The sequence below is a fragment of the Magnolia sinica genome, chromosome 15, assembly GCF_029962835.1.
Source record: "Magnolia sinica isolate HGM2019 chromosome 15, MsV1, whole genome shotgun sequence".
Lineage (NCBI taxonomy): Eukaryota > Viridiplantae > Streptophyta > Magnoliopsida > Magnoliales > Magnoliaceae > Magnolia > Magnolia sinica.
The window spans coordinates 10900353-10920485 of NC_080587.1; positions in this window are offsets into that span (position 1 = coordinate 10900353).

The following is a 20133-nucleotide window of genomic DNA, read 5'->3' on the forward strand; positions in this document are numbered from 1 at the left end:
TCTCCTCACATGTCGCTCTGATAAAAAGATATCTAGACCATCTGGCTACCATTGCAGATGAAGGATGTATAAAATCACACCGACTAAGCAATCTGAACCTCCAATTAATGGCCATGAGATGGATGTGTCAAAGTAATATAAGTGGTCTAGATTCAAAGGAAAAATCAGCTCGTTAATATTCTCATCTTAGTTCAATTTTTTATTTATGCTCCATCCGAAGTTGGATCAGGGATTTGGATGGTCTAGATTTTCATAGAGTTATGCCATGTGTACAGCTGAAGGGCCACCAGCATTTTACAGAGTGCAAAACTAACATAGGAGTCTAGACCGTAGCCAATAAGTGAGGAAGAGTTTGACGCATGAATATCAGCGCGGATTGCGGCTTCGGTGGATCTCAGTATACACGGGGGTCGGTGTATCGCTGACTGTGGGGCCCAACTTAATATATGTATCTTAAATCCATGCCGTCCAAACGTTTTGAAATCTCATTTTAAGGAATTAAGTTTTTTAAAAATGAAGCAGATCCAAATATTAGATGAACCACACCACAGGAAAAAAATGGTGATTTCCTATCCACCATTAAAACTTCTCTGGGGATATTGGAATGTTTATTTTTCATCCAACCTGTTTCTAAGGTCATAAAGACGTGGATGAACGGACGATATAAATTCCATCTTGATCCAAACCTTTGTTGGTCCACAAGAAGTTTTTAATGGTAAATCACTACGGTTTCCTGTGTATTGGTTTAACTGAGAATTTTATCTCTTTCATTTTCATTTTCAGTAACTTTCTCTAAATTGATTTGTAAAATCATATGAACGGTGTGGATGAAATACATATACACAAAGATGGATCCCACTGACAGGTATCCACCCACCTTTAAAGTGTATCCCGCAATCCACTGAAGCCGCGTCTGCAGATTGCATGCCGACTCTGCCATCACCGACGTGGCTGTTAGTCCACCAACTGATATATCTGTTATCCACGCAATTCAGATCCTCTTTCTACCATGAGCTAAAAAAATAAGGCAGATCCCAATCTCAAGTGGACCACACCATAGGAAATACTGGTGATTGAATGTCCACTGTTAAAAACTACCTAAGGCCACTAAATTTTTGATTAAGCTGATGCTTATATATTCCATTCCTTCATGTCTATGTGACCTAATCAACTAATTAGATAGCAAGTAAATATTACAGTGGGTCCCATGCAAATTTTAATAATGGATTTAGTGGGTGTTCAATCATCACTCTTTTTGAGTCGTCCACCTAGAAACGTATCTATGTCATTTTTTCCGGTCCACTAGGTCTGAGAGTATCGATGTCGGTAATGAAAGCGTCAGTGCGCAGTACACGTGCATAAATATCAGCAACAGCGGCGCTGCGGGCGGTTTGCGTGACAGGTTGAGTGGCGAGACTATCTACTCAAGTGACGTGTGGGTCCCACATGATGTATGTTTTGTATATACACCGCCCCATCCACCTGGAGAGATCATTTTAAGGCATAAACCAAAGAATGAATCAGATCTAGAGCTTGAGTGAACCCTACCACAAAAAAACAGTGGAGAGAGAGGCCTACCATTAAAACCTTCCAAGGGCCACAAAAGTTTTCGTCCAAGTTGATATTTGTGTTTTACCTTCTTTAATGTCTATGTTAACTCATTTACAGGTTGGATCTTAAATAAACATCACAGTGGACCTTAGAAAGGTTTCAAATGTGAGTGTCACTCTCCCTGCTGTTTTATGTGGTGGGGTCCACTATAGTTTTGAATTCGTCTGTCTTTGGATCATTGACTAAAATGATCTCTCTAAATAGATGGATAGGCCAGCAACCCCATGGCTGATGGTCGATGCTTCGTCCATGCTGTTTATCCATTTTTACATATCATTTTATGGCTTGATCCCAAAAATTAGAGGGATATAAATCTCAGGTGGACCTCCCCCACAGGAAAACAATAATGATTGGATATATACCATTAAAATCCTTCTAAGCCCATTGTATTGTTTATTTGATATCCAATCTGTTGATTAGGTCATGCAGACCTATATGAAGGGAAAAAACAAAAATCAGCTTGATTCAAAACTTTTATGGCCCCCAAAAAGTTTTTAATGGTCAACGCTCATTCAACACTGTTTCTTGTAATGTGGTACAATTGAGATTTGGATGTACCTAAATTTTGGTCTCATATTCTAAAATGATCTAGAAAAATAGATGAACGGCATGGATGAAACACATACATCATGGTGGGGCCCACATAGCACCAACCACCAGCCATTGGCTGGTGGCGGGGAGTAGCTAATCCGTTTCCCGTCACTTGAGTATGAGTCTCGCTATTCAACCAGTGAGTAGCTAATCCGCTGCTGACAGTGTCCTGGGTCCGCCTGATATATGTGTTTTGGACGCGGAAATAAATAGTGAGCCCGACAGTTGCTCTGAAGTGACGTAATTATATTTTTTGGGCCCCACCATGATGTATGTGTTGTATTCAACCCATTCATACATGTGGATAGATCATTTTAAGGCATTATACAAAGAATCAAGTAGATCCCAAGTTCCACAGAAAACAGTGGAAGGATAGCGATATCCACCATCGAAACCTTCCGAGGCCCACGGTGATTTTTATTTGAGATCCAACCTGTTAATAAGTTAACACAGACATGGAATAAGGAAAAACAAAAATATTAAGTTGATCCAAAACTTCTGTAACTCAAAAAAGCTTTTAATGGTAGGCATTCAATCTCCACTTTCTAAGGGAAGGGTTCACTTGAGCTTTGAATCTGCCCTATTCTTTGGATCATGCCTTGAAATGATCTCTCTAATTGTACGGACAGTGTGGATACAACACATACTTCATAGTAGAGCCCACATAATGTGGTGACGACATTTAATGGCGAGGACTAGCTATCGTCAAGTTCATAGCTAATTCTGCCTCCTTGTGTTTTAATATGCTCATCATTAAAAACTTTCTAAGACGCACTGTAATATTTATTTGTCAACTTATTGAATCGGTTAGGTTTATCTCAACCAAGAGAAAACACAGGTATAAGCTTAATCCAAAACATTTGTAACCCTTAAGAAGTTAAACAGTGAGTGTTAAATCACAACTGTTTCATATAATGTAGTCCATGTGAGATTTGGATATGCCTTATTTTCTGGCCATGCCATAAAATATTCACAAAAAAAATGGATATATAATGTGGTCCATGTGACATTTGGATATACCTTATTTTTTCGGCCCATGCCATAAAATATACAGAAAAAAATGGATAAAAGGCATGGATAGAATACATACATTAGGATAGAGTTCATGGAGCCCATGGATCACTCTTAGCAGCCACCTAGCTGACGTGGACACGGGTTCCTGTGTAGGTCTTTTCCAAGAAGTTCCTGCGGTGGGATGTTAGCTGGGGCCACCGTGATGTATGTGAGAAATTCATACGTCCATCCATTGTTAGATCATTTTAGGACATGCCATAAAAAAATGGGGGTGGATCCACAACTCGAGTATGTCATACGTGGAAATTTAGTGGCTACCGTTGAAACATTCATACACTGCAAAAACTTCTTATTATTTTAAATTTTCTGTGATTTTACTTCATCTCCGTGGAAATAAATTATAAATGGTTTGGATGGGATATAAACACAACGGTGGATTCCACAAAGGTTTCAATGGTACTGAACTGTTTTCCTAATTTTCCCTCGTATGGCCCACTTGAGTTTTAAATCTATCTAACCTTTTTTGTTATATGTCTTAAAATGACCTAATAAAACAGATGGACGGAATAGATTTCTCCACGACATAACGGTGGGCCTAACCTAGCTTCCCGGTGCATGAACTTCGTGGGAAATGCTTACGCGGGAAACCCGCGTCCTGCTACTGACGCTGTCAGTCCGCGTCTGCCGTCCCGGGATCACGGAATCTTCTCCTGGGATCACGGAAACAGGATCGTGCCCGTCTCATGCCTTCATCCGATTCCGTGAGCTTCGGGATCGGGAATCTTATCCCAAGACATCCGGAGTGCGGCTTCATCTTGTGACGGTCGATCCGATAAAGAGGTCCGCCCGAAGCATGCCCGAGACACGACGACTCGTCAGGGCCGACTCAACCTTTGCCTCGGTCTAACGAATAATTCCTCGGATTTGACACATCCTTTGGTGACCCGAGGCATTAAGTCCGAGTCTGCGGACTTGTATGTTTTGTCCCCAACAAGTAAGCCCCCTTACTCCGTGTGTTTCATATGACACTTAGGAGTAGCGAGTTTCGAGTCGGTTCATAACTTAGTCCGAGACGAGAAGTAGTCGTTAAGCGCATTCATTGAGACCTTTGATGGGGACGGTTCAGCTTCTGACATCGTATGCGCCGTCAGCCATCAAATCGCAGGTCCCGCCAATGAGGATTGGACACGTAGTAAAGCTATTATTGTTGCTAGTCGGCGTGCGCCACGTGTCGAGTGGGGGAATCGATGCAGGCGTCGAATCATTTCCCCATTAATGTCTCCGCCGTAGGGCGACCTTATAAAACGTCAGGGGTCCCGCACTTTGAACTTTTACTGCTCTTGCCATTCTCGCTCTGCGTTTTCCCTGGGATTTGCGTAGCCTTTCATCTCCTTCCTTTCTTCTCTCTTTACCGTCGGTGCTTCTTTCCGCCATTGTTCCTTTCTCTCCGGTGAGTTTCTCCTTCCTCTTTATTAGATAATAATAATGGCGGATAGGAGTTCTCAAAGCCCCCAGGTGGGAGTTTCCAGAGACGAAGGCGAAGCGCAACGTTTTTGGAACGTTGCGGAATCGCCTTCTTTACTAACGGAGATAGCAGTGGATGCCAACGCTGCTTGTATGCCTGAGAGAGTCACCGACGATCAGGCGGAGCGCCCTGCTTCCGTCGTTCCTTCCCGTGGCGGGTCATCCTTACCCGCCCGGGAAGGCCTAACTTACCAAGGGACATGGAGGAAGATGAAGTGGAAGAAGATGAAATTTTAATCGCCGGAGGAACCCCGGACCCAGTTCCTGCTGATGAATCGGCGCAGGCCGAGTCTGAAGGGGAAGAATCGGGGAAAGATTTAAGCGGTCGGTTGATTTTCTTGACCGAGGCGGACTTGGGACAGAATCCGAGTCGGGTATCATATCCCAGTCGGTCATCACGTATCTTCCTCGCCCGAATGACCTGCCAGACCTTGGGCAGTCGCAATTTACCAAGTATCGATGCAGTGCGGCTTGCGCCTTCAGACCATCGTCCGGAGAGTTTTATCTCGCATACAGATTGCCCGGGCAGATAGTCCCGAATGGGTGGAGGAACTTACTCGGATGTGCGGTGTTGTGGTGAGATGGAGCACCACCGCTCACCGACGAGTTTCTCCACTGTACAAGTGCGGGTAAATCCGAACTACCCTGGCTTCTACGTCTTTGCTCTGCTTGGCGAGGCGGAGGCGGTTCCTCGATAACCGACCCTCCCACTTCCAACAAACATTGGAAAGAGCGTTGGTTGGGCATGTGGTCGATGGGAGACGGACGAGTCCGGTCTTGCGAGGCTCGTGTCCCTCGGACATTTCAGAGAGCAGTGACTTGGGTCTTCTCTCCTGCAATCTTTCATTTTCATTTTTTTTTTTTTTTTTTGTCGACTAGCCTATGTCAGATATTCCGAAGAAGCGGCCGAAGCTTGGCTCAGTGCCTTGGCTCGGATTAAGGAGTTGAGGGCATTGAATCCGAGAGATAGGTCTTGGAAGGTGCTTCTACAACCGGAGCGCCTTCATCTTGCAGGTCTGGACTCGGAAGTTACAGGTAATTGAGAATGAGTTTTCTGGGTCTTCCGAATTTCCCCCGACCTGATTCGCCAAAACTTATTCTCTTTTTTTTTTTTTTTTAAACAGATCTGCCCGAAGCTCGTCCCAACCTCAGGATTATCCTCGAACCGGAGATGACTGGAGCTCGTCCTGCCCTCAGGCCAGTCACGAAGTTGAAGGCTCCTCCGCGGTCAGTTCTTCTTTCGGAGCCTCGGCCGCCGAAGAGGCAAAGGGTGCTGCGGAAGGAGAAAGAGCCAGCGAGCTCTTCTGCCCCTTCCGTCGTGGTGATTCCCGACCCGGACGAAAGGGCGGAGGAGACGGCGATTGCTGCTTCGGACCCTCAGACGGCACCTGACTCGGCACGCGTTGAGACGGATATTCCGAGTCGGGAGGAGGAGGCCGGGGCCGCGTCCTCCAGGGGGGAAGGAGAGGCCAGGACCGCGCCCTCCCGAGGGGAGGAGACGAACCAGGAGGGGCCGTCGGTCCTGCAGCAAGTGGTGTCGGGGATGGTTCCTTGGGCCCTAGCCCACGGGTGTGAGAGAGAGTTCGTGAAACTCTACAACGCCCCGTCGTCGCAGACCGTCAGCCACGCTGCTCGGATACTTTTTGAACTTGCTCATTGCTTAATCAAGGCCAGCAAGGAGCTATCCTCAACTCATCGGCTGCAGACTCTTCTATCTGAGGCCGAAGGTCGTCGCGAAGAGGCCGAGATCCGAGTCGGCATCCTGACAGGCGAGGCGGCCCTTGCCCGGAAGGCTGCTGAAGACGCGAGGGCAGAGGCGGCTTCCTCCAGAAGAGCCCTGGACGAGGCGAAGGCTGAGGTCGCTCAAGCACTGGCCTTACTCTCCAAAGCTGAAGAAGAGAATCAGCGAGTTCTGGCAGCCCATGCTTCGTGCGCGGATGACTTAGCTCGGGCTAAGCTTGAGGCGGCGGAACACATTCAGCGGGCCGACGAGGCAGAGAAGTCCAGGGACCAAGCTGTCCAAGCTTTCCTTGAGTCGGCCGAGTTTGAGGACGAGAGGGATCGCCTGTTCCAGAGCGGATATCTGGAATGCGTCAAGGATATAAAGAAGTCTTTTCCTGACCTTGACCTTTCAGAAATCGAAGGCGGGGCAGCCTCAGAGTCCGAGAATCCGGACGCCGCCGCTGAAGACACAACTGCCGGGGACGGGGCCGACGCATGAAGACTTTGGTTTTTTATATGTATATATTTTTTTTTGCTCCGATGTATTCGGTTGCTTTTGTACTTACACATATTCGGACGAATGAAAAAGAAAAGCATGTCTTTATTCATTTGACTCGGCTTTACTCTTCCTCAGGGTCTTTAAACATCAAATAGCAAGCTAAGGATAGTAGACCTTAAGGTGTTCAGCGTTCCATGGATGAGGCAATGATGTCCGTTTAGGTCTTCTAGCCGATATGTTCTGGTCTAATGGTGCCCGAGACGATATAGGGTCCTTCCCAATTGGGTCCCAGCGCGACCCAAACTCCTTAGTGTTGGAAAACACTTTCCGAAGAACCATATCTCCCCTTCGGAATCTTCTAATCTTAACTCGGGTATTGTAGAACCGAGTCACTTGTCGTTGTCGAGCCTCCGTGCGCAGCCTCGCCCTTTCCCTTTGTTCGTCCAGAAGGTCGAGTCCGAGTGCAAGGAGTTCTTCATTCTCTTCCGCATTGAATAAGGTGATTCGAGCCGAAGGTAATCCGATTTCGACGGGAGTGACTGCTTCCGAGCCGTAAGCGAGTGAAAACGGAGTTTCTCCTGTGGCCGTTCGGGTTGGAGTTCGGTAAGCCCAAAGAATTTTCGGGAGCTCTTCGGCCCATGCTCCTTTGGCCGCCAAGCTTGGTCCGAAGATGTTGCTTGAGAATCTTGTTAACCGCCTCGACTTGTCCGTTGGTTTGAGGGTGATGCGGTGATGAATAAATATTCCTGATCCCGAGGTTCTTGCACATCTCACGAAAGCTCCTATTATCAAATTGCCTTCCATTGTCTGTGACAATGGTACGGGGTACTCCGAATCGGCAGATAATGTTTTTCCATACAAACTCGGTGATCTTCCGCTCGGTTATTTTGGCTAATGGTTCTGCCTCGGCCCACTTCGTAAAATAGTCCACTGCTACCACAACACACTTGGTCTGCCCTTTTCCCATAGGGAGCGGTCCTATGAGGTCGATGCCCCATTGTGCGAAAGGCCAGGGACCAGTCATCGGCGTCAGTGCCTCGGGTGCTTGCCTCGGAATTGCAGCCCACCGTGGGCCTCTGTCGCTTTTTTGAACGAGCTAACGAGCGTCGTGTTGGTTAGTGGGCCAGTAGTATCCCTGTCGTAAGACCTTGTAGGCGAGGGATCGCCCTCCAGGAGTGGTTTCCGCAGATTCCTTCATGAATTTCCCGTAACACATAGTTTGCCTCGCTGGGTTTGAGGCACCGCAACAACAGGGCGTAGTAACCTTTCTTATAAAGGGTCCCGTTGAGTATGGTGTAACGGGAAGCTCGGATCTTAATTCGTCGGGCCTCGGTGCGATCCTCGCAACTTTCCTTCGTCGAGGAATTGGCGGATTGGATCAATCCAGGATGGTTCCGAGTCGATTGTATTGACGGCCTCGCTAATTGGCTCGTCTATACTTGGTTTATCGACGTATTCGACAGGGACGGACCTGGGTATATCATCTTCTTCGGCCGAGGCGAGCTTTGCTAGCAAATCGGCTTTGCTGTTTTCCGTGCGAGGGATCCGAGTCACACGACAGAATTGAAATCCATTGATAAGTTCTTTCGCTTTCTCCATGTAAGCCCTTAGCCGGTCTTTCCGTGTATGGTATACACCGGTAATTGATTAACAACCAACTGAGAGTCGCTGAAAACGCTTAGGTGCGTGACCTCCATGCTAGCGGCGAGTCGGAGGCCGAGTAGCAACGCTTCATATTCCGCCGTATTGTTCGACGCTTGAAATCCAAGTCGTAAGGCATACTGTATATAGGTGTGATCGGGGGTTTCCAGCACCACCCCAGCCCCACTGGCCTTCGAGTTGGAAGAACCGTCGACATACAGATTCCATGGAATAGGGCAAGGGGAAGCGGTTGAGGTGGGCACTGCATCGACCTTCGGCGTATCGTTCACTGAGAGTTCGGTTGAAGGTGTTCCTTCGGCGATAAAATCAGCTACGGCTTGCCCTTTGATTGCTGCCTTTGGTCGGTATTGAATATCAAACTCACTCAGCTCGATAGCCCATTTGGTGAGTCGGCCGGAAGTACCTGGCGAAGCGGAAGGTCGGTCATTACAATGATGGTGTGGGCATGGAAATACGGCCTAAGCCGCCGAGAGGAAGTTATTAAAGCCAAGGCCACTTTTTCCAAGCTTGGGTATCTCGTTTCTGCTGGCAGTAATGCTTTGCTGACATAGTAAACCGGCAGTTGCTTTCCTTCAGATTCTCGTATCAAAGCCGAGCTAACCGCTGCCTCGGACACGGCTAGGTAGAGGAGCAACGACTCCCCTGGTTCGGGTTTTGATAAGAGAGGTGCAGAACCGAGATATGATTTTAATTGCTGGAATGCTGCTTCACACTCTTCCGTCCAACCCATCGCTTGTCTTCCTTTCAATTGTTTGAAGAAAGGGAGACATTTATCCGTAGCTCTGGACAGGAATCGATTAAGTGCTGCGACTCGTCCGGTCAATCTTTGGACGTCCTTAATGGTTTTGGGGGATTCCATATCAATCAGAGCCTTTATCTTCTCAGGGTTTGCCTCTATTCCTCGCTGACTGACTAAGAAACCGAGAAATTTTCCGGAGCCTACTCCAAAAGCACATTTACTTGGATTTAGCTTCATCCGGAACTTCCTCAGGATTAGAAACATTTCTTCCAAATCATTCACATGATCCGCCGCGTGTATGCTCTTGACAAGCATGTCGTCGATGTATACTTTCATGGTTCGGCCTATAAGTCGAGCAAAGATTTTGTTAACTAACCTTTGATAAGTTGCACCGGCATTCTTCAGACCAAATGGCATCACTCGGTAACAATAAAGGCCTTTGTCGGTGACAAAGGTAGTTTTTGATTTATCTGTTTGATGCATTACAATTTGATTATATCCCGAATAAGCATCCATGAAGCTAAGGAGCTCATGTCCGGCTGTGCTATCTACTAGCTGGTCTATCCTCGGAAGCGGAAAGCTATCTTTGGGGCGGGCTTTATTCAAGTCGGTATAATCAATACAGACTCGCCACTTCCCGTTGGACTTCTTTACAAGCACGACATTCGCGACCCACTCTGGATAGTGTATTTCTTCTATGAAACTAGCTTGGAGTAGTTTGTTGACTTCTTTCTCGATGATGGCGTATCGTTCAGGGCCGAGCGGTCGTCGCTTCTGTCGGATCGGTCGATATGACGGATCGACGTTAAGTCGGTGAGTCACCACGGAGGGGTCGATCCCTTGCATATCTTCATGATTCCAAGCGAATACGTCGGCGTACTTTCGGAGCAGGGCGATCAGCTTTTCTCTCAAAGGGGACTGCAGAGATGAGCCAATTCGCACCGTCTTGGATCCATCTGTTTCGACTAAGGCGATTGAGACAAGATCCTCGACCGGCTGTCCTCGTTCATAATTCTCGCCCGAGGGTCCAACGATTCGATTGTTAATATGTTGGTCGGATTCTTGTCGGCGGCTCCTTTTACGGCTATCATGTAACATCGCCTCGCGTCTTGTTGGTCTCCTTTAACAATTCCGACTCCTGACTCGGTCGGAAATTTCAGTGTAAGATGGTATGTGGATACCACGGCCTGGAGGAGACTCAATGAAGGTCGGCCGAGTATCGCGTTGTATACCGAGGGTTGATCGACGACCAGGAAGTCAACCATCATCGTCGTCTGATATGTGCCAGCAGTGAGTGGTAATGAGACAGTCCCCTCGGGCAATACTTGTCCTCCGGAAAAATCGATCAACGCGGATCGTTCGATCCCCATTTTGTCGAACGCTTGAGTAAATAACACGTCTGCAGATGACCCCGTATCGACGAGTATCCGAAACACTTTTCGGTTAGCGATCGCCAAGGAGACGATCGGCGCATCATCGTGGGGGTGATGGATACCTCGGGCGTCTTCTTCAGTGAACGATATGCAATACCTTTCTCTTTTCTTTTCCTTTGATGGCCGATCTATAATCATGAGCTCGGACCGAGGCTGACTGAGTTTTCGTGCGTGATTCCTTCGCGCGTTGTTTGAGTCGCCCCCACATTGTGGACCGCCGATAATCGTCCGGATTTCTTCCATAGGCTGACTCTCGGTCGGGCGCGCCTCGGATGCCCCAGCTTTGACCATATGTTCTCTGAGTCGGCCGTCTTTTATGAGTCGTTCGATTTCTTCTTTTAAGTGACGGCAATCACTTGTGTTATGCCCGTGATCGCGGTGATAATGGCAGTACTTATCCTTATCCCGCCGATTAGGATTACTCCTGAGCTTACTGGGCCAGCTAACAAAGCCTTCGTTTTTTATTTCCATCAGTACCTCTTCCCGAGTCTTATTCAGGGGAGTGTATATGGAAAATTTTCGATCCGGCCGTTTTCCTGACCTTCGCTCGTCACGTGCTTGATCCTCTTTGCGTTTCCTTCCCCCGGCCGAGTCGGCTTCTTTTTTGGCCGACTCTTTGGCCGAGGTTTTAGTTTCACGCAGGATTCGTGCTTCCTCGGCGTTGGCATATTTATCGGACCGCGCCATAAACTCTGCCAGAGTATCGGGTGGAGTTTTGTCTAGAGATGCCAGGAATGGCTTATCCCTAACTCCTTGCATGAGTGCATTGAGGGCCGTTTCTTCCGAATGTTTCCGAACTTGAAGGGATTCGAAATTAAAACGCTTGATGTAATCTTTCAATAGCTCTCCCTGCTTCTGAACTACGCTATTCAGATGTGCAGGGGGCTTCAATTTCTTCTTTCCACCGATGAAGTTGGTGAGGAAGGCGTCGCTCAGCTCAGCGAATGAACTGATGGACTTTGGTTTCAACTGTTTGAACCACAATCGAGCTACATCGGTCAATGTAAGAGAAAAGGCCCGACACATTACCGCATCCGAGGCATCGTGGAGTTCCATATAGGTTTGAAGCACTCAATATGCTCGGTCGGGTCAGTCTTGCTGGTGAAAGGAGCGATTTGAGGTAATCGAAACCTCTCGGGCAATCGGGCTTTCAATACCGAGTCCACAAAGGGGGATGCTTTCGCTACGGACCCCGTTGAATATACGTTCCGGCCGTGCTTTATGTCAGCCATCTCTTTTGACATCTCTTCCCGCACTTCTTTATTGAAATTTTGAATGTCGGCTTTCCAAGGTTCATTGCCGCCGTGCCTTCCATGGAAGGGCGATTGCGCCTTCTTCGCTCTATTTCGTGTCGAAGATCGAGGGGAGGGAGGCGTTGGCCGATTGCGCTGGAGATGGTTCTGGTCCGCCTTGGGGTTGGCTCGGCCGGAAAGATCGCGGCGCGGAAGATTGGGGATCAACCGCCGCCGTACGTGCGCCGTCTCCCCTTGAGGATGCGGGAGTGGTTGCATTTGCTGCTGATACATTCGCTCCAGCATCTGCTTCATCGTATTCATATCGTAACGGATTTCTTGAACCTCCTTGTCCAACCGCCCATCGTCGCGACTCCGCTGATAGTTGCTTGTTCCGGTCGCCCCTCGTCGGCGGTTGTTAGGTGGGTTCTGGGCTGGGGGACCGGCGATTGGACCGGGTGGCCCTGTAATCGCGTTCTCATTCAAATCTTCTTCTGGGACCGTCCTTCTAGTCATCACCATTGGACTCAGTCTAGAGGTACGGGATGGCTTTTTGCACGTTCCCACAGACGGCGCCAAACTGTTGATGCAAATATCCGGTTCGTCCTCCTGGACCCTCGTTTGCCTGCACAGAAAGAGGACAAAGGAGACCCTGGCTAGAGCAGGGGACCCTCCGATGCCAAAGTCAGGCCTGGACTCTAGGTTTAAGTATATTGAAGGGTTTTGGGAGAAGAACTTTTCGTACCTCTCAAGGTGAGGGCCCCCTGCTTCTTTTATAGCTGCTGGGGCATTTAATCGTACGAGGATTCTCTTCCTGGTATTGTGCGCGGGATCTTCTCCTGGGATCATGGAAACAGGATCGTGCCCGTCTCGTGCCTTCATCCGATCCCGTGAGCTTCGGGATCGGGAATCTTATCCCAAGACATCCGGAGTGCGGCTTCATCTTGTGACGGTCGATCCGATAAAGAGGTCCGCCCGAAGCATGCCCGAGACACTGACGACTCGTCAGGGCCGACTCAACCTTTGCCTCGGTCTAGCGAATAATGCCTCGGATTTGACACATCCTTTGGTGACCCGAGGCATGAAGTCCGAGTCTGCGGACTTGTATGTTTTGTCCTTTAAATCTATCTAACCTTTTTTGTTATATGTCTTAAAATGACCTAATAAAACAGATGGACGGAATAGATTTCTCCACGACATAACGGTGGGCCTAACCTAGCTTCCCGGTGCATGAACTTCGTGGGAAATGCTTACGCGGGAAACCCGCGTCCTGCTACTGACGCTGTCAGTCCGCGTCTGCCGTGGGCGGGAATGTCGACACGTGTTACCACGTGAGAGTCGATACACGCGTCTTGAAATGTCGACACGTGCGCACTAGCTTTGGGAAAAACGACGATACACTAGAAAGTGTGACGGATGATATGCATACTTATAAATTACATAGAAATTTCATACGTGGCCTGCACTTAATTCAAATTAAATCGTCCAATTTATGCATATAACTTTAAATGTGTCATGGACTAAAAATTACCTTTATTTTATTATTTTACCATTAGATTCCAAGACATTTATAAATAAAAGATATTTAATAGTCTTATTTCAACAGACAAGTGTCCACCTAACCAATCTAAATTCAAACAGTAAATTGGCACAATTCATGAGCTTATTTCATGCTGGACACACTAGGATGTTAGGTGGGCCCTACCATGATGTTTGTGGAAAATCTACCCGTTCATTCATTTGAGAGCTTATTTTAGAACATAAGTGAAAAATGAGCCAATCCAAGGTTCAAATGGGCCACATGAGGAAAAATTGGGAAAAATCCTACTGCTGAAACCTTCTTGAGCTCTCCTTCATATTTATATGCCCTCTAAATGGTTTATGTGTAATTGGCACATATATTAACTTAAAAAACAAAAAACTTAACTTTGATACAAAACTTTTGTGGCCGTATGATTGTTTCAATGGTGGTCATTCAATCCCCAATGTTTCCTCTTATGCGCTCCACATGAGTCTGGGATCCGGTTCATCTTTGATCAAATAACCTAAAATGAGACTGCAAAACAAATGATTTTGGCAGTAAGTTAAGTAGGGGTAGCCTACTATAACATTTGTGAGAAATCTACTATATCTATTCATTTTTCATATCATTTTAAGACACCTTGAAGCAAGGATGAGATAAATCCAAAGCTTAAGTGAGCTGCACCATAGAAAATAGTGGATATGAATATATCTACTATTAAAAGTTACTGGAAGTCCACGGTGAAGTTCATATGACATTCATAATAAGGTTATTCCTACTGGGATGAACTGAAAACACAAAAATATTAGTTGAATCCAAAATTTCCTGTTGTAGGCAATCCACGCCCTTGGGCGCGGCTTATGTCAATGGTCATATCCTTGGTACCCCCAACTGTGGGGCTCATAGTGATGTATGTGTCTTAAATCCACACCATCCAACCATTTTGACAGCTCATTTTATGGCATGATCCCAAAAATGAAGCTGGCTCAAATTTTAGGTGGACCACACCTCATGAAACATTCATGATTAAATCCCAACCATTAAAAATTTCATGGATTCCATTGAATGTTTATTTGCCATCCAACCTGTTGATAAAGGTCACCAACACCCAGGTGAAAAGACCACACAAATATCATCTTAATCCAAAGCTTTTGTGGCCCACAAGAAATTTTAATGGCCAATTACCACTGTTTCTTGTAATATAGTCCATCTGGGATTTGAATCTACTTCATTTATTATTTATTTATTTTCTATCATGCCCTACAATGAGCTTTCAATACGGATGGGGTGCAGCTGTGGTCACATACATCACGGTGGGCCCCACAGTCAGGGTCCCACTCACCTCGGTGGACAGCTATTAATGAACATTTTGTTGTTTTGTGGTGAGAGGGTGTTTTAGAAGTCCCCTCCAACGCAATGATTTGACTTCCTTTGTGATCAATGTCTAACTAATAAGCCTTTTGAAGGGGTTGAGTCTACCTCACCAAAGCGACAAATTGGCAATTTCCCGGCCTAGAGATTTCAGATTCTGATATTTTTCTTGTGATCTTATCAGGAACTCTGCTGATAATCAAACATTTAAAATGTTATTATAAACTACTACATAATTTTAATATCTTGAAATATATTAGTATAAAATGATTATTTTTTTCAACTTGTAATTTTTTCATTAAAATTGCAAAAAAAAAAAAAAAGAAAAGAAAAAGAAAAAGAAAGAAAAAAAAAAAATGCTAAAATTTTGAAGACTTTGGAATATTATTATATCAAAATTGTTTAATCAAATTCCCTTTAAAATACCACTGAGGTTTTCAAATTCTCGGCAATGTTTATTACAATGCCGCCTCACTAGACACTAATGCAAAAAGTCTTGTAAGTCATTTCACCTAATAATCCCAGTTTTGCCGCCTCTATATATCCAGCTATTTTCTGTTTGTTGGCCATTGTTATATGACAGGTGAGGCCTATTTTTCTGAAAGTGAAATGTATTTTGAGAAAAAAACAGGCCCCACTTATCTTATAACAAAGTCAACAAAAAAAAAAGTAGTTGCGCACAAGTAATTCAATGTATATACAGAGATTGATAACCTCGTTTCAACATTGAGGTCTTAGTAGCTATTCCCAAGTGGGTGTGTGAATAATATACGTGTGGTGCTATCAAAAAAAAAACAAAAAACAAAAAACAAAAAACAAAAAAAAAAAACAAAAAATCAAAAAAATAGTTACTCAATATGCTAATTATATTGAGTAAACTCTATGGGGTCCATCATGATTTGTGAATTATATTCACTTCGTCCATCCATTTTAGTAGATAATTTTAGGGGTTGATCTCAAAAATGAATTGTAACCAAAACTCAAGTAGACCAGACCATTGGAAATAATGTGAATTGAATATCTACCCTTGAAAATTTCTTAGAGCCATGAAAGTTTTGTAACAGGTTGACATTTATGTTTTCCCTTCATCCATGTCTGTGTGATCTTATAAATAGGTTGGATGGCAAATAAACATCTGTCTGAGCCTTAGTAAGGTTTCAACGTTGGAAATCATTATTCTCATTGTTTGCCGTGTATGGTCCACTAGAACTTTGGAAATGCTTCAATTCTCGGCTCAACCCTTAAAATGAGCTGGAAAAACAGATGAACAGCATGGATAAACCACATACATTCATGGTGGGTCCCAACAGAGTTTACTCGGTACATTCTGAGTAACTCAGTAGGCAATCCGAAGAGTGCATGGGTCTTGGGTGGAAGCATTGGACTCATTGGGCATGGGTCCAGGCTGGATTATTAGTAAGAGAGTTGGGCTCAAGTCCACCAGCTCAGATCTTAGTTGGAAAAGGAGGTGGATTGCCTACTGATGCTGTCAGTAGCCCTAGGTACCGAAAAGTGCTTTAAAGGCCCCACCATGATGTGTGTATTTCATCCATTCCCTCCATCCATTTTTCCAGATCATTTTATAGCATTAACCAAAAAATGAGACATTCAAATCTCAAGTGGACCACACCACAAGAAAACAATGGTGATTAAATGCACACCATTAAAAACTTTCTCGTGCCCACTGTAATGTTTGTTCGCCAGCATACCTGTTGATTAGGTCCCAAAGACATGGACGAAGGGAAAACATAAATACCTGCTTCATCCAAAACGTTTGCAACCCCGGAAGTTCTGGTGGGCGTCATTTTTGGAATCATATCCTAAAATGATATGAAAAAAATGAATGGATGAAACACATACATCATGGTAAGGCACACAGACCAGGCCAAGTGGCATCAGGCCCTAACTCAATATAGTTTTAAAAGTTTTATTCTTTATTTAATTATATTAATTATTTAAAAAATACCCTCGTGTTTTCAAATAGACTCTAGGCTCCGACTCCCAAACCCTACTCTAAATCACACACACACAGATATATATATGTGTGTGTGTGTGCGCGCCTGCTTTTTTTCATAAAAAGGACTATAAATCCAAATCTCAGTGACTTGATCGAGTCTTCGGTCGATTCAACTTGATATTTAATTACTAATGAAAAATATTTAGCATAGTAATGCATATAGGCCGACTTTCAGGTTTGTTATGAACACAACTTCCATGTTTGTTACCTAGTGAATCCAAGCCATTGATCTGATGTGCCCTATCAAAGATGAAACGTGACTGGAAAAATCTCCCAACTATCCAATATTTTACCCTTTCTACATTGAATGTGGACAGTTATTAAATTTCTTCTGAACCATATATTTAAAAAAATATATGCCAACAATGAAGGAGTAAAGAAATGACCAAATGAAGAGATTTTCTTGGGCATGTTTCATCCATGATGGGGACATCAGATCAATGGACTTGGATAAACCAACCACCAGCCCGGCATGTACAGATTAGGTACCAAATAGGGAAGTTCCCTGATCACAATGAACAGGGAAACTCGGCCCCATGATGTACGTGTGTGCGTCAGCCGAACTTGTTAGTCAATATGAGGAGCCAATCTCATAAGCCAACTAGTTGCATAAAAAAATACCGATTCATAGCTCAAGGGGTAGACCGAGTGAAGATAACCTCTTTCAACATTGAGGTCTTGGTAACAATTTCCAAGTAAGATGTGAGTGAAGATAACCTCTTTCAACAGTGAGGTCTTGGTATCGATTCCCAAGTGGGATGTGAGTGAAGATAATCCTTCAACATTGAGGACTTGGTATCGATTCCCAAGTGGGATGTGGCTAACGGTAGGGCGTGTGTACTAGCGTGCTGACCAATAATAATAATAATAATAATAAATTACTAGTTGCTTAAAAAGATGCCTTTTTAAGGTTTTATATATATATATATATATATATATATATATATATATATATTAGGGATTGTGGTGGATAGGGATCCCATAAAAACTCCTGAGGAATGGGCCAAACCCAACCATTCTCAAGAACAATAGTTAAGGGCCCTAATACTACAACTTGGATCTAGAACCTACATGTTGGTGCTCATGATTTCAATGACCATGCTAGTAATTTGGAAATCTCTTGAAAAGTATTTAATGCTCATTTCAGTCAACTCTCCATCATCTTTTGGATGAGAGGCATGTACTTTCATGGTGCCCGTTTTTTCAATTATGAAGCATGGCTGAGCAGGTGTTCTCTAGTCGACTCATTTCCTTTCTTTTAGTGACTCTTGTTGGCCCGGACAAGACAAGACAAACTACAACCACTGGCTTAGCTATGGGTCTAACGGCAACTTAAGAAGAAAGCATGTATAAGACATGCTTCTTCGAAAGGTAAAACAACAAGAAGCCAACATGAAGAACTTCACTATCAGACCCCTGGGAACGAAACCAAAGAAAACCCTGGTCTCAATTCCAAAGGGAGTGAAGATCCACAATTATGTTCTCCAATACACAAAATAGTGTGATGGTTTCAAAGAGTTCGGCATTAATCTCCCTCATGGAAGTACCCTTTCAATCGTCACAACTCACAACTCACAACGTACCTACTAAAAGAAGGCCAGAAGTCATAATGACTATCCTCTGGATACGGACAAAGCGTCACACAGATGACCTCTTTTAAGCCCGACCACCTAGACATCGGTTGCAGGCACTAAAGTCCAATCCTATTTTGCAACTATGTCATGACTAACTCTGGAATGCTACAAGAGGTCATTTCGAGGTGGACAACTAGTATTCTAAAGTACCCTAAGGACTCAAATATAATCAATTAAGGAGGCGGTAAGTACCTCAAGGACTCAAATATAGTCAATTAAGGAGGTAAGACCCTTGCAGAGTTCCACAACAACATATGTGATAAGGACATTGCGTCACGTAAACCCTTACGTACGCATCAGAGGAGAAGGCAGGCCGCGCCGATTTTCCTATGACTAGGCGAGTACCCGTGATCGTGTTGAAGATCCCATATGCATGTGCGAGCATCTAGAAGACCCCACATTGTGAAGATGTACATGAGCTGCTTTATGGAGTGATTCAGACCGTTGAATCAGAGAGATACGACGATCGGGCTATTGGATCGAATGGATCACATAATCGGGCCATTGATCGTTGATCGTCCACATCAGTTTTAGACTTTATCATATTTTAAGATTTAATTTTTGATTATTTTATATTTGGACACATTATGAGTTTTAGTTGATTTTATTTAGACTAGGGCTATTTTCGTTAAAGTTTACAGGACGGAGATTTTTGTAAATTTTGAAATTTAGTGGATCTATAAAAGAGGAGGGCTTGTGACCTCTCCGTCATTGAATTTCGTGATTAAAAAAGAAGAGAAAAACTTCTGCTTTCTTCTCCCATCTTCATGTGATTTGAAGATACTTTCATGCGATTTGGAAGGAAGATTGGTGCAAAGCTAATCTTCATCAACGAGGTACGAGGTCTCCATCTATCTCCACACCGTCTTATTTTTTCTTCCTCATCCAGGTATTTCCTTCAGATTCTTAATTCTCTCATCTAAAATTTTCGTCTTCTTCTAAACTCAGCTTTCCTATACCCATTCGCAATCCAAACCCTAACCCTAAACCCAAAATTCTCAATTTTCCTACTTTTCGAATTACCCAAACTCTAATTTTCATCTCACGTTGTATTAAGTTTCCTATTTTGAAATAGACTATATCATATATTAATTGAATGTCTCTACATCCATTAGATCCTAGTTTCTTTTTATTTAATGATCTTGAGTTACGATGTTAGTAGCTTAGGCTAGGATTATGCATGGTTTCTTTTAATTTTCAAGATAGTTGTGATGATTATAGCAATGTTTGTGTTTTTTTTATTAAATATTTTAATTCGGCTATTTGATCTCATATGTTAGTTAGTTCATGCATCGGTCCTATATCAATATGATTGTTAGGCTATTACTTCCTGTTTTCAGCTGATGCCTCACCTACACTGATAAAATTTGACTTCACCTCAGCTTCATCAACTCACTGGAATCGCACTTGCCTACTGGACCTGTCTAATAGAAAGACCACCAAAATTTGCTGACAGTTGGTATCAAGAAACAAATCCCTCCAGCTCCCCTTCCGCTTCAACAAGCACTGATTAAGGGGCCTCTCGAAGCCAATCGACCATCAGCCCTGTTGAGGAACCAGCG